This window comes from Cygnus olor, chromosome 2 (genome assembly GCF_009769625.2).
Source record: "Cygnus olor isolate bCygOlo1 chromosome 2, bCygOlo1.pri.v2, whole genome shotgun sequence".
Taxonomy (NCBI): domain Eukaryota; kingdom Metazoa; phylum Chordata; class Aves; order Anseriformes; family Anatidae; genus Cygnus; species Cygnus olor.
This window is the reverse complement of record NC_049170.1, coordinates 116,062,550-116,076,650: the sequence shown is the minus strand read 5'-3', so window position 1 is coordinate 116,076,650 and position 14,101 is coordinate 116,062,550. Positions and strand designations below refer to the sequence as shown.

At 46.9% G+C, this 14,101-nt stretch overlaps 1 protein-coding gene across 3 annotated transcripts in view; it reads right to left on the bottom strand.

The window, feature by feature from the left end:
• Nucleotides 1–13,833, bottom strand: part of DTNA (dystrobrevin alpha) — a 223,993-nt gene extending 210,160 nt beyond the window's left edge. For 2 of the 3 annotated variants that reach the window (XM_040550317.1, XM_040550314.1), the window contains exon 1: nucleotides 13,586–13,833. The gene's annotated coding sequence lies outside the window, so the exon portion shown is untranslated. The remainder of the gene's footprint in view (nucleotides 1–13,585) is intronic. The other variant, XM_040550324.1, reaches the window with a different exon arrangement.
• Between the last annotated feature and the right edge of the window lie 268 nt (nucleotides 13,834–14,101).

The window sequence follows — 14,101 nt, the reverse complement described above, 5'->3', positions numbered from 1 at the left end:
AAATCATTACTTGCAGCAGCGGCCGATGTGATCAGGGATGCAGTAGTTAAATACCAAAGGAGACAGTTCACTTGGCTGGTAAATACAATGATGAATTTGCACCTGTGTAGGACTTGAAGCCTGGCATTGAGAAACGAGCTGACTTAATATTACTCATATTACAAGCGGGAAAGGTGTTCATCCTCAGTCAGATTGCTGAGAAAAATGGAATAATTCCTGACATTCAAAATATTCCCTTTTTCTGAAACAAGGACTAATGCAGATGTGGTTTCTAGCCCATTTGAAAGGGTCTCTCATCATCTCAGTGCATGGTCTTAGTTATTCTTCTTGTTATTTTTTGTGATACACAGCAATTTTAAAAAGCTTCCTGAATATTGATTCCTGACCTTTTTTTTTTTTTATTGTCACTGTCTCCTTACCCCCCCCCCCCCAAGATGCTAAGAAATTCAGTCACCCTACCTTTGTAGCCATGCATGTATGTGTTAATTCAGGCCTTTACTTCCCTTCTCTGATGCACGTGCGGTTTGATCCTGCCCCAGCTGTATGTGCTGGGTGCTGCATGATGAATAGCTTCACAAGGAACATGCTCAGAGTCAGGGCAGATCCTCTTAGAAGTGACTTCAGTGGAGCTACATGAATTCATGGAGCTAAGCCTCTGCTGTCTAGATTGCGTGTTACACAGCTCTTTTGCTTGAGGAGACATAGATTAGCTGCACTGCTTTGTATTCTGCTGTAAATTCTTCTGGACTGTGGTAGCTCTCTGCAGCATTTCTTGATAACTGTTCCATGTATTTTCTTTTTAAAGGGGAGATTTTAAAATAGAATGTGAATATAGAATACATACAGAATAAACCAACAGTAACAGCACAGCTACCAGTTACAAATGCGGCATTTTTAGAAGCAACTGCTGTACATGCTTCTGCTGAGAATTTGTCGAGTAGAAAAACACAATAGTTAAGAAACCAGTTAATACAGATGCACAGACTATATGGAGCATAGCTTGATACTTCAAGATCCACTTAAAACACTTCAGTATCTAACGACACTGATGATTCATGCTTAGTATGCGAGTGGATGCTAGCACTTTCCCTAACAAAGTCACATCAAACACTCAGCTTTTTCAAGGTAAGGGAGGATTGTCTCATTAAAACAAACAAACAAACAAAACCCCACAGGAACAACTGTGAAATATAAGCTGTGAAAAATAGTAAAGACCCTCTGAATGGTCTGAGCTTCCAATTTAACCGTTCACGTAACATATGCTAACAAATGTTTGTATACTCAAGGGCTGCACATGGGTATAAGCCGGACCTCTCATTTAAATGACATTTAATGACATTTCCCAAATTTGGTTCCAGCCACTGGTTAACAGCTGCATCAAGTTCTACCCAAACAGAGGTAGAAATATGAGGTAATGCATAAAGAGCAAAAATATTCTTAAGGAATTTTTGACCCCTGGTTAACAAAAGATTCGTTAGACTTAGCCAAGCAGATAGGAAGAGGCCCAGGAAGTTTCACTCCCCTTTTTGTTTGAGGCTTTGCGAACAAAGCAATACATTCTTTTTGATTACTGCATTTCAAGACTACTACAAACGTGTGGATTGGCCCGGTAGCTTGTAGTCCTTAGATGGAAACAGATACATGAAGAGCTAACTACAACAACATACAAACCCTTTGCTGCCATTTCAGTGGAAAGAAGCTGATAAAAAGAAAAGCAAATAAAGGAACACCATGAAAACCAAATACTCTTTTCCCCACCTCCCGAAGCCCCATGAGAATCATCCAAATAGATGCTGGCAGTTTTGGATAAGCGGGTCTGAAAAAAACACGTCTGTAGGTCTGTAGCTTAGCAAAAATATGTGTGTTGATATCAGCTAATTGGGATGTAAATCACAGCACCAGCAACAGGACCAGCACTGTTCTTCTCTCTCTTAGGCAGGACCAGAGAAAGTCCTTTGGGAAAGAAAAAAGAAAAAAAAAAATTGAATTGTTAAATTCAATTGCCCTGGACATGTTTTCAGAACAGCTAACTCTGGAGTGCTAAAATCAGGGGCTATTTTTGCCCTCTCCCTCCTTGCATTTTGAGAGGGGCAGCATGCCACATGACCCACCACACCAGCGCATACCTCCTCCTTTCAAGTACAGCTCCCTGAGAAAAAGTGAACCATCTGGGGCAAACAAAACGTGACAAAAGTGACAGCCCGGCCAACGTCAGGGGAATGACACCCTTGCATCCTGCTCTCCGGGGTAAATCTGCATTTCCTCACCTGGCCAAGGGGGCAGCGAGGTGCCGGGGGCCCAGGCAGCAGCGCTGCTGCCTTCAGCCTGCAGTACAGCAGTGCCTGAAATTGCAGCTCCTGGTCAGCTCCAGACAACCAGGACCAGCTGGCAGATTTGGCAGCAGCTTTCAGCTCTCCCGCTATTGCGTAATTTCAAGGTCTTGCTAAACACATGTCAGTGATGTATGGGAAATTTGGGTTTCAAGGACAAATTTGCTCGGCAGCTGAGTAGTAAGATGAGATTGACTCATAGGCATGAAGTCTGCCATGAAAGACAACTTGGTTTTTAAATATTTTTGCTCAGTTTTGAGCAGCAAACATTATATGGGAAATTAGACTACTAAGGTTTCTGGTAGTGTTATTTTACTTCTGCTCTCCCCCCACCCCCAAACTCTCATACTTTCCAAAGCTGTGTCCTTAATTGGATGTTCAGACTAATGTGAGAGATGTATTAAAAATACATAAACAGTAGGATCATCAAACAGAGGATATGCAAAATGGTAGACTTTAGAAATACTCACTGCTAAAATTTCAACTGTTAAACGTGTTTTGGTAGGCAAGAAAGACTCTGCAGCTTTTTTAAACATGAGGAAATCCAAAGGATTACATCAAATCATGTTACAGGCACTGGCAGATACAGGCTTTCAAGCAAAACAGCTGTCACTAAAGCTCCCGCGACTGCTTGTAATACTTTGCTACAGCCTCCTGAAACCAAAACCGTGGGGAAAAAGGGAGCGCCTTTAACCTACACTTCAGCTTCAGAACAGAGATGGGGCTCCACGCTTCTCCCTTTCCCTACCAATAAAGGAAAGCTATGTGAACCATTTCTATGCCTGTGGTAATCAACAAAGGCCTGAACACCACGACACGGCCTCCAATAAGCATATCTGCCTTAGCAGCCACCGCAGCCTCCCACATACTTGCCTAGGACGGCACTTACTGCTACGTGTCCACATGCACCTTATTTAATGCTAGGGCATTCCCCACCTGATTTCCTAGCGGCCAAACGTGCGCACTGCCGGAAGCAAGGACCACAAGCACCAGGTTAGCTGCCTGAAACAGCACCCGGGACCAATACAGCCACTAAAATGTCATTGCATCCTTCCCTTCCTTGGGCAACCACGAAAGCTGTCCCAGCACATCTGCGGCGACAGCCACCGAGGTTTGCGTTGTTCTGTGTGACAACGAGTGCAAATGATTTACGGAGATAATTTGCATGTATGGTCAATGCGCAGCAGGGGCTGAGATAAGAAAGAGCTGCTTAAATCCAAGCCCCACAGGCAGAAGGGGAGAGCTTGGGCTTGTACAGGAGGGCAGCTCTGTGCTGGGGAATAAGGGAGTGGCTGGGCTGCCTGGTCGATGGGGTGTTTCTGGGGGAGGGCAAGGGAGGGCAAGAAAAGGAAGCAGCCAGGTCCAGGTCCAGCAGCCAGGTCCAGGACGTCATGGCGTTATATGGCACAGGGAGGAGAACTTATCTACTGATTTTTGAGACTTAGACTCACTAAGTCTCAGTTCTTAAAACTATCGGTTCAGACCTGGTGCAATCTCTCCCTGTGTTAAAATAGCAGAGTTGCTGGCTTGTATAGCTCCCAATTTTATTTCCGGCCTAATACTTACGCAGTAACACTGATAAATACATATTAATAGTTTTAAAAGGCATTTTAATGGGAAACACAAAACAGATCTTGCCGCACACATCTTCAACCTTCCCTGTTCGTATCCTGCCCAGAGAATCAGCATCACTTCTTGGCAAACGCGTGCCTTCTCCCTCTGCCCCTCCACGGTCGGTGTTCTCAAAGTCTTTCATCCAGTCCTTCCATTTGGGTACTCTGTGAACCCCAGGGGCATTTGCACCGATGGCACAGGACTTAGCACAAGATCCGTCATACCTGGATCCGTTACACGGTAATCCATCCGTTACACGGTAATCCGTTAACGGTATCCATACATGGATACCGTTAAACTGCTGCTGGGCTAAGCTCCCTTTTTTTTTTTTTTTTATCCTGAGTGGTATTTTCTCTTTGAACTTTAGGAATTTATACAGCGTTTTATCCTTTCAAGTATCTCTACAAATTCTTCGTAAGATCTACAGCACAGGCAGGGCCTTTTTATGATAGAAAGACCCAGTAGGTTTCCGTGCTTCGCAGTCACTGTAATACAGCCCACTGCTTCACTAAGGCCACTAACATTACATTAATTATTTGGAATAGAGACAATGGTTAAGAAGCCATTGTCGTTTGTTCTGACAATCAAGCACGCCATCAAAAATCTGACTGCCCACAACAAATCGCAAGTTTTATTATGCCCTACCAAGCTTTCATGTTTTGGAAGAAAAAAAAGAAGGTACAAATTGCACGGGAATAATCATCTTTAAAAAAGAAGATAGGCAACATTTTAGTGTAAACGTCAACAGCCATCATTACGTGGGGCTCCCAGAACCAGCATTCCCTGTGGAAATGTAGAGGAGCATTACAAGGAGATAAATGTAATATACCTTTCATCAAAACGTGTTTTCTACATAAGGAGGAGGACTGGCTAATCCATGGTGCAAAGAAATATACGAAGTAGCTGCATTTATGTTACTAACCTTGAAGAACAGTTACTGTTAATCTTTTTCTGTGCAAACAACTTTCATGCAGCTGTCCATAACAATGTCAGACTCATCCTGACTGGATTAAACGGGGGTTAGGAAGCAAAAATTAGCCAAGTGCTTTTTAGGGCAGACTGATGACATGTTCATGAACATTGACTGGTTTTAGATCTTCTCTATCTGCCTAGAGCACCAGGAACTGCAAAAATAATACCTCTAATATTAAGGTACTTGACAGTATGCATCACCTTTCTCTGCAGAAGGTTATACAGAGCAGGGTGTGATACAGTTCAGCTTTCAATGCGCCTGTCTGCAGTCTTAAAACATACAGCAACTTACTTTCCTCTTCTCCGTGCCAGCACTTAACTGAGGACAAATGTATTCCTACCTCAGCAGACTCATAATGAAAAGGGAATCGGTGTCCTATCTGTTGGCACAAACAGATGCACCTTGAGCCTGCTACTCTTTAACATTGCTCTTTGCCCTGCAAAGGTCTTCTCAAGTGACTTTCCCATCTAAGTAGTCCCGTGAGGCCAAATGAGACCCTTTTCCCAAAGAAGCTGTTGCAAGGTGAGCCCTGCTCTGGCACATCAAGAGAAAAAGAACTAAGTAGGAGCACGTTTTTATATTCGTTAACACAGCGCAGTACTTCTCACCTGATCATCTGTTGTGTTTTTTTTTTTCTCCCTCTCCTTTCCTCTCCCTCTTTCCTCATCGTTGGTTTCAGTTTTTTTTCTTTCTTTCTACCTTTCCCTTTTGCCTTGTTTTCCTTCTCCTCTCAGATCTCATTTTTCTCCACCCCACCTTCCCCTTTTCACAGCCTTCCTCCGCCATCCTGTTTTTCTTTGCTTTTCCCTTTCCCAGCCCTTTGCAGGACTGCACCTGTGTTTTTGTGGAAGTCCCACCAGAAGCAGCTGAACGCAGGTGATAAGAAAACTGATAAAAATCACCTGAGGCTTAAGAGCAATGCTCACCCTAGCCTGTACAAAAAGGGAACGGTAGATGGAGGCTAAGGAGATGGGATTAAATGAGCAGAAACTTGCAGAGTTCCCACACAGCACATTTAAAGTTCTGTAGTTCCCATTAAGCAGTGTAGGCCACCATTACACTGCTTGCACTGGACTAGCGTCTATGCATGGTTACTCCTTAAGGAGGGAAAAAATGAGCAGGGTTACATGGTAAACGCATCTGAAAGAACAAAAGAATGAAAAGTTAAGAGAAGTGCATGCATGTCGAGCATTATAGTCGGACCAGAACACGTTCTCTGATTTTGCATTCATAAGGCACTGGGCATACTGCAGCATTTCTACTAATGCAAATTGCTCTACTAGAGCAAATACCCACCTCTGAAAACTACGGGAGTTTGTAACTGTCTTTTGAAAAGCAGGCCCTAAGAAATTCCCTCTCTTCAAAACATTCCCCTCGCCACAGTCCCTGAGGACCCCTCACCAGGCAGGCCAGCCCCCACCGAAAGCCTGGTGCCCTCCTCCAGGCCAAAACACCCCAGCAGCCCATCTTGGCTGTGGGCTCATCTCAGCTTTCTGGGCACCTCCTCCAGATGCTGCACTGCTTGCTCCGAGAGTCATGCAAACAGCTGCCGTGTGCCTCCAGGTGAAACTGAAAGGGATTTCTTACCCCCGTAATTTCTGCTAATCTCTCTAATTTATAGGTCCTTGAAACACACAGCTGAATCTCTGCTTTTATACTGAGAGTGGAAAAAAAACCCAACCAACAAATCTCTAACCATCGGGGTGGTGAAGACAGCTCTGAGGAAGAAAATTGCTTCCAGAGCTCATTATGGATTTTGCCAAGAATCATAGATCCTCTCGGTTTGCCCTGTAAAGCTCCAGAAAAACTGCGTCCACAGACCCTTCGAAGTTTTAAGAGGAGCCTGAGGCAGTTTCCAGCTGGGGCTGTGATGCTATTCATTGGGCAATCCACCAGTGCTCTCTCCTAATGCGGAGACCTGGAGTTTCAACCAAGATACCTGTGTGACCTGAGACAGCGAGGCCTGGCAATTCTCCAGCATCACACCGATAAAATTAGGCAGAGGTCTCCAGGGACACAGGCTTCGGAAATCTAATCCCTCTGCAGACAAGTTCAAGTCACTTTGCTTTTCTGTGTCCCTTCTGCAAAGGTGCAACTAACACTTAGCTTTGAAGGACCTGTAAGTGTTTAATTACCAATGGTTATGTGGCCTGCACACGGGGGGACAACTGACAGCCATCCATGGAAGGGGCCTAGCATTTTCTCACTCGCTGACCGCGCACAGATTTGGAAGCATTAGGGCGAGTACCTATATGGAAAGCTGCGTTACATTCTGTACTCATTCCTGGTAACTGATTTCTATGTACCTCTTGTTCAGTGAAATACTTCATACTGTAATTAGCTCCAAATGAAAAGCATGGCACGCACAGATTTTCACTGAACTCACTGTACTAGTGAGCATCCTGGTAGGCTCTGAGCTTCAAACAGGTTTGTAAAAGGATTCACTGTGGTAAAGCGTTGTTTTCCACATTCTCGGTTACAGCAACAGGAGTGCCTGGATTCAAAGACTAAACAGCCTCCTTTGTTTATTATATAACCTGCAAAACAGCAAGCAGAGAGCAACAAGGAAAGCACAGATTCCCCCTCTGAGCACTCTAACGCATCCCTTCCCCGCACGAAGTCTCTTTTCGGGCTCTCTGTTTTAGAGCTCAGTCTTTCATTTGGACAACTTTTCCCAAATTGAAGATCCCTATTTATTATACCCATACATACAGCCTCTGCGTCTACATGTATGTAGCTGCTTTGCTGGCTGCCCACATTCAGGCCCATCTGCTAGGCTGGCGCTCTGCCCGCCGAGAAGTTGGTCGGTCCATTTCATTAAAAAGCGTAGCTGTCAAGCCATGATGGGCTTTGGTGGGCAGCCAAGAGCCCTGCTTCTTTCTTCAGGGAGGCAAGCCTCGCAGCGCAGCTCAAGTTTGTGCTGCACAACCACACGGGCAGGCTCATTGACAGGCGTGCCAAAGCAAAGAGTGCTTCAAAGGGGAAAGAACAGAGGAGAGCTGGCTGCTACTTCAGGCTGCCATCAAGACCTACTTTGTGGCAGTGATTACCGGGGACAATGATTGCGTGGCGGAGCACAGGCCAGCCCGCATTTAACTTTAACTCTGGTTCCAATCAAGTACAACAGCGCGATTGTGAGAAAGCTCAATAGATGCAAATAGCCGCCACACAGGGCAATTCCGCAAGGCATAAGGGCATAAACAAACGGGCAACAAAAGACAGCTCCTGTGCGTACAGACCTGGTGAGGGACTACAGCTGCCCAGGAGCCGGGGTCGGGATCAGAACAACATGCATCAGATCTCAGTCAGCTCAAATCTTTCCAGCAAGACCATACTACCAACTTGCTCCCACTGTTCCCTCTTCAGTTTCTGATGGAAGCTGATCTTTTCTCTCCTTCCCTGCACAAGGTTTCATCTTTATTACTTGAAGACAGCGGTGGGTTGTGCTTTCCTTTGGGTTTTAATCTGTTAACGGTAATAATTACGTTCCAGAAAGAGCTGCATTATCTTCTGCCTTTCCTTTTCTCCAGTGGCCCATGGACTTCACAACTGAGATGCCCGGAACTGCTGGATGTGGCTCTTCCTTCTGGAGGTGGCTCACTCACCCTGTAGGCACCAAGGGCACGGTGCAAAACCAGTTCCACCCTTTGGCACCACCCAAGCCGAACAGTTCAGCGTGGTCTCAGTTGCTTTCACTGCACCTAGTCACCCTTAAGTGTGACAAGCACATTTTGGCAGGACACCAGGAGCTCCTCTGTTACCCAGGAAGGCCCAAGGGCAAACTTGTATCAGGCTTTTGCTTAAACCAACATGGTCAGACCTCTCTATAGAGGAGTTTTGCCAGTTGGATGGGCCTCAACTCACACGCCATTGTGAGGGGAGTTAGCGAGCAGGAGGAAGTTCCGGCTGAGCTGCTGAAAAGCCGTGGGTAATGCTGAGAGATTTCCTTTCCCCTGTTAATTTTCATCATGTCAGAAAAATCTTACGTTACGATTCTTACATCACAAAACAGTTCATAGAAGTCGCTGTCACATCACATTTTAATTGCTGTTACCTCTTTAGACAACAAAGCCAAGGCAGAGCTTGTCAGCGCCAAGAGAAAAGAAAATCAAGCATGCTTCTGAAGTTTGAATTTCATTTTAAATAAAATAAGCAGAGACATCCACACCACTATGTGAGGAAGTTCCACCTGAGTCTACTTCATTTTTGTAGATCTCCACCCCTGACTCTTCTGACATCTCTTCCAGCTAAGAAACTTCAAAAAAACAGAAATAAAAATCATTTGAGATATCGCATTGCTTCTTGGCATCAGTCTGGTAGATGACTTAACTAAAAAGAGCCTTTATTTTTGTACTTTGTACATTACAGGGTGGAATTCTGTTGAGCTGTAATCTCATTTGAACAATTACAGAAGTCTCTGCATTTCTCTTTACAAGCTGCTCTGACTACACAGCGCACCCTTATAGAAACGCAGCCTCTGTACAACAAAAGAGGCAGGTGAGGATTTCCCTGCAGGTCCTTGTGGCATACCCGCCAGTACGTGGACTGTCTGCGGTACTTCTCACAGCATCAGCACACACATAGCAGATAGAGGAGGACACGATGACACTACACAGTTAATGGTAAGGGTTTTGAATAGCGCACTGGAGCACTACACAGTAATTACGTTCTCTAGCAGGAGCTGTGGATATGCTGCGGATAGGCAATAGACTTGTCATCTCTTTCTCTTCGCTGTGAGGAAGAAAATACACCGGGACTGGATTTATGTCATCATAAATGAGAGAAGGATTTGGCCCCAAATATTTCAGTCCTAGTCATCCTAAGTAGTAGGGAAAATCTTGGCTCTACTGAAGTCAATAGCAAAACGCTAATCATTTCAAGGGGGCGTGCCATCTATCACCTTGCAACTTTACGGTGTTCCAATTCTAAGGTAATTAAACCCAAATGAGGTGTATTTAAAGGCTTTTCTTATATCTCTGTATCTCTACACTTGAGATGTTTTTTCCTCTGGAGATTTCCAGTTTTGGCATCACTTTCCTCATCAGTGCAACTGGTCTTAGGGCTGTTGATCTCCACACACAGACCACTGACACTTCCAAGTTCTTGCAAGCAGCTTTGCATTTCATCTCAACTGCTGAGGCTGCTAAACCCTCCCTGTGTTGATATCAGGTTGTATTTCTCCATATGTGACATTTAAGAGATCTATACATTTAGAGAATACAATAGGCACACCTGCTAACTTAAAAACAAATAAAGCATTTATACTTGATTGGAATTGATATGATTTAGATCTAAATTGCCACATCTTTCCAGCATGCTTTCCAATATGTCTTCTTTGTAACAGCTTTCCAATTTAAGACAATGTGAGAAGGCTTTTTTTTGCAAGACCATCAACATCCCCTCCCAAACTAGCGCTAATGCCTGTCGTGATCACAAAATGGTGACTGGTTACATTCACGAGATTTAAAAATATACAGATCAATAATGTTCTGCTACAATTTTCAAGCAAAAACCTCATATAATGTTTCCAACACACTCTCTCTGGTAGCTTTTGCAATGAAGCAGGAGAGAGAGCCTCTGTATTATACTCTCCCAGGCCGTTCGGATTACTCTGCACACAATTGCTCCCTGCCTGCATGTCCACCCCCCACCCCCATCCCAATTTTCAGCAGAAGTGTTGTTCCTGTGCTGTTTGTGTAAGTGGACAGAATTTCAAGCACGCCGCTAAATGATTATAAATGAAGGAATTTTCATGCTCTGTTAGCTCGAGAAGATGGTGTTATTAACGATTACCATTCAAGGAAGTTCGGAATAAGCACCTAACTGAAGACACCTCTGACACAAAGCTTTGTTTTGTTCCTGAAAATAGCTGCGTGAGCAGTCTTCACTCCCACTGTTTAACATATTTCTGAGGCTACTATCTCTAAGAAATTTTATTTTCCTTAATTTAGCGGTAACACCAGTTTCCTCTGGAATCTCTAGAACCAAAGTTGTCAGTCCACAGCAACACCCACCACGGAGAGATATCGGGACCTACGAAGCTGGAACGCTGTTCTTACTCCTCTGCTCTTGATCCAGTTTCAGAACTCTAAAAATGCTGATGCGAATCTACAACGCAGAACGTGAAAATGTGAGCATTGGGTCATACTGCTACTGGATTTGAGACAATGTAGGAAATGAACGTGTTGCCTGGCAGACCAGATTTGCTCGGCAAGTTGATATACCCTGATTTCCCCCATGATGCTAACCAACAGCCTTTTACTTCAATGGAACGAGGATCATCTCTGCAAAGAAAAGGCATCGCAGAGTCAGAGGATTGTCTGAGTGAGTTTTCCACTTGCTAGTTACTTGCCTAGGTACACAATGAACACAATGCACCCAGTCCGTGAATACCACACAATACCAAATTTAAAGATAAGAGGTCTGACTCATCACTCCGTTGCACCAGTTTTGTGCCTACGGGGCTCCATGTTCTTCCATGGTGACTCAGTCCCAAGACTCCCCTCTCTCCAGGAAAAACATGACAAGTCATGCAGAGCATGTCAGACTTACCCGTCAACTATAATCCACATTTGCACAGCAAAACTAATTGGAATGTAACATTGCACACCACTTACATTTGGCTGTTGTGCCTGGAGATAGGAACACATGTAATTAACGTAAAGAGCAACAGTTTAAAACACAGGCATTAGAGTTAACCCTGCGACACCTGGCGACAGACTTAAGGGCCCTGTCTAAGAAAACAGTCCTTGGCCTACACTAATAGCGTGTATATGTGCAAAATAAGATTAAGACCACGGAATTAAAGAGAAGGAGATTAGTCACTGGAACAAAAAGTTTCTGCAAAATAGTTCTCATTCCAAGACTGCTGCCTTCACATTCCTAACCAAAAGCTGCTGAAACTGAAGAAAGAAACTTTTTGGACAACTGTAAGATGGACATAGACTATTTTTTCCTGAAATTATACATTGTGTTTATGACAGCTATTTTTGACTTCCAGGTATACAAATATAAAACACCATGAGACCGATTTTCTTTTCAGTTTCATGTCAGTATTATATTCATTGATTTCAGTGCAATTATTTGCCCGGCATGGCAGTTAGATCAGTGCTGACCATTAAAGGCTATTCTGAATAGACTTACACTGAGTAAAATGGACAGGAGGAGATCATCTATTCTCCAGTCTCTGACAGCGTATGACTGCAGAAATCAAGGAAATCATTAATGAAGGACTAAATCTTCAAAAGCCAAACAAGAAAACGATAAATCCATCCCTCACCTTTCTCTAAACCTCCAGAGATTGCTACCCAGCACCTTCCCATAGTGTACTTTGTGCTTTTTTTCTGGATTTTCAGTTGTGGAATCAGCAGGTCACGCCGCCACACAGCGACCACAGCCACACGCTTGAGGTCACGATGGGGGCCTGAGGTGCTTCCAAGAGAGAGCTGAATCCACCACGGTTGAGCATGCATAGTTCAGGCATGGGTGCACAGAAACAGTAACACACCAAAAACCGCTTGTGGAAATAATTACAGACCGTTGTGGAGCCACGCGTCCCGAGTATTACACGCACAAATTAGCCACTTGCCTCTGATCACGGCATGCGCACGTGCCTAATTTTGTATTTACTTCTACTGCTGCAAAACCGTAGCACCTCATTCTGATCACAGCCACAGCGCGCTGAGGTTGGGTCAGGAGCTGATGCTTTACGTGTGACTTTTTATAGCAAGGAGAGATTTATTTTTAGGCATGCAGTTCTTTGAATTTTAACTCTGTCCTGTGATAAATAAGGTAAAATCCACATAAAAACAGAAAAATAAGTAGAGCATTCACTACTTATTTTGAAGAAACACGGGAACGTGGCTGGCGACTGCAATGGCAGTAGGGTAACACACCGAAACATATTAATGGGATTGCGCTCTTTTGAGGAGCAACCTAAAGATGTATATTTAAGACGGCACTGGCTTTTATCTCGTGCTCACTTACCCTCTGACAGGCAGACACCAGCGCAGCTGAAGACCTAGAGACCTAGCACTCACTGTTCTCCAGCTGCCATCACTCGGTTAGCGAACAGGCGCCCGGTTGGCACCGGATGCATGTGGGAGACAACCCGGCATTGGGGTGGGAGTTCAGGGAACAGCTCCAGAGCTGCGACAGGGTTAAAAGGCAGACCTGGAGCCCTTATCCCCGCATTGCTGTAGGACTACTGCTGCATCCCAACAACAACAACTGGAGGAGCAGAACACAAAGTTACAAAACTTCCATCGCGACGCCGCATCCGAAGCCTACGGCCACCAAGCCTGGGGCACTGCCTTGACGCTTCTGATTCCCGCACCTCTCCTCGCGGCACTCCCGGCCCACCGAGGCGCACCGGGGCTTCCCAGCCCGCACACCCCTCACCCAGCGCAGGGCAGCGGGCTGCCAGCCCGGCCGCCGCCGCCGCCGCCGGCTCCCTGTCACGGCTGCCGGCCGCAGGGCGGTGCGAGCCCGCCGGGCCGCCGCCACCCCGGCCGCCAAACTTCGTCCTCCGCCCTCCAACGGGGCGCAGCGACCCCACAACCCCCCCCCACCCCCGCCCACCCCGGCCCCGCGCGGCCGTTGGGGCGCGTGAGGGAACGGCCACCGGCTCGCCCCAACGGCCGCGCGGCAACAGGCGGCCGCCGCTCACCTGCGAGGCGCCGCGCGCTGCCGGGCGGGAGGCAGGGACGCCGGCAGCCGCCGCTGGAGCTGCTGCTGCCGGAGCTGGAGCTGCTGCTGCCGCTCCTCCGCCTCCTGCTCCTGCTCCTCCTGCACCGCCGCCGCCGCCGCCGCGCACGGCGCCGGAGCGGGGCGGCCGCGCCGCGCAGAGGCAGAGGCGGCGGCTGCCGCTGCAGCTCCTGGCACATGCTGCAGGTGTCAGCGCAGGAGCTGCCCCGCCGCCCGCCCGCCGCGCCCGCCCCCCGCCCTGCGCCTGCGCCGCCGCCGCACCGCGCCGGCGCCGAGCCTCCGCGCAGGCGCGCTCGCCGCCGCGAAGCCGTTGCCCGGCCGCCGAGCTGCCCCCCCCGCCAGCAGCCGGGGGGATGACGTCGTGGGCGTGGGGAAGGGGCGAGGCGGGAGGGGAGGGGACGGGGCGGGGGGGGGCGCGGGGGGCGGCGGCGCGAGGGGTCCCCGCGCGGCCGGGCGGCGGAGGGGGGGGGGCGGCGGG